The sequence below is a fragment of the Tupaia chinensis genome, unplaced genomic scaffold, assembly GCF_000334495.1.
Source record: "Tupaia chinensis unplaced genomic scaffold, TupChi_1.0 Scaffold000166_1, whole genome shotgun sequence".
NCBI lineage: Eukaryota > Metazoa > Chordata > Mammalia > Scandentia > Tupaiidae > Tupaia > Tupaia belangeri.
The window spans coordinates 1376382-1377764 of record NW_006159641.1 but is presented as its reverse complement, the minus strand read 5'-3'; positions in this window follow the sequence as shown (position 1 = coordinate 1377764).

Genomic DNA, 1383 nt, shown 5'->3' with positions numbered 1-1383 from the left:
CTGTGGAGAGAACGGAGCAGCAGAGCCCCTCGGCCTGCGCTCGCTCACTCCTTGTGCTGGTACGTCTGTGCGTTCCCCTTCTTCTCCAGGTCACACTCCCTCCCGAGCCTGAGATTCCGCCACATGAGCACGACGAAGCCACAGGGCTGTCCCCACTGAGCCACTGCATGCAGCCCAGGACACGCACAGTGTCCAGACGAGGGACTGTCACATGCAGAGGTCAGATCAGATCTCACACTACAGAGACACGGAGCGGGTCTGCTCGGAGGCCAGCAGGCGGCGTAGTAGCTAAGGCCCTGGAGTCCCATGTGCCCACACAGTCCGTTCCAGACCTGGCAGCTTGAAAATCACGCCAGGTGCGCGCGAGTGCCCAAACCCCGAGAGAACGGAGAAGGGACTGCAGCGTGGCTGTGCTCTGGGGGTGAGCTATCACGTTCCCTCTGTCTCTGCTGAGCACACGCACCCTAAAGTAAAACCTAAACAAAAAAGGCAGCAAAAGCAAACAATAAAGCGGCACTCCGGAAAGCTGCCTGCAGTCCAGTTAGGACGGACACTGCACCTTGCACAGGGACCTCCCTACTCTACAGACTGCTCCTTTAACAGGTGCAACGGAGCCATCTCGGAGCCAGCACACAGCCCAGTGCTTCCATCGTGGACTCCCACTTGAAACCACAGTGCAAGTTCCAGACCACGTGGTTTGACACTCAACGCTGGATACGTGTGCATGCGCGCCCACGCGCCCAAGGTCCCCAGGGAAGTGCAGGAGCAGGGAAGTGCAGGAGCAGGGACTGCGGAGCGGCCATCCCCCGGGGGGAATTTTTGCATTCTGTCTCTGTCTCTCCGGTGAGCACATATACCCTAGAGCTAAAATCTTCCCCCCAAAAAAGAACCCTCTGGGCCGGCTGCAGCACAGTCGGTAAGCGTTGACGGGAGGAGCTGGGGGCCATGGCGGCTGCGGACTGAACTGTGGGTGCACGTAGGTATGCACCTGTGCGGACCCTCATGGCAGAGACAGTGCGGGGAAGAGGATGCAGCCCAGCCATGGGCATGCGCCTGTGTGGGATCCTCATGGCAGAGACAAGGCAGGGAAGAGGATGCAGCCCAGCCGTGCCCCACACACTGGCAATTAAAGAAACAAACATTAGTTCATTAAGAGGTACAATAAATGACAGGTCATCTGCTTCTAACTCATCTCGTCTCCTCCTCTAATGCTCTTTGCTGGGGCCCCCCCACAGCGGCCATCCACAGGCACTGCCAGGCCTGCACAGGACGAGTGGGGCGCCCTCGGAGCTGTGGTGGGCATGGTGGGACCCTCTGAGATCCCAGGCCCCATCTCTCTCACCTGGCTGTGCCCCTTGGAGCAGTGGTGGGCGCGGCGGGGGC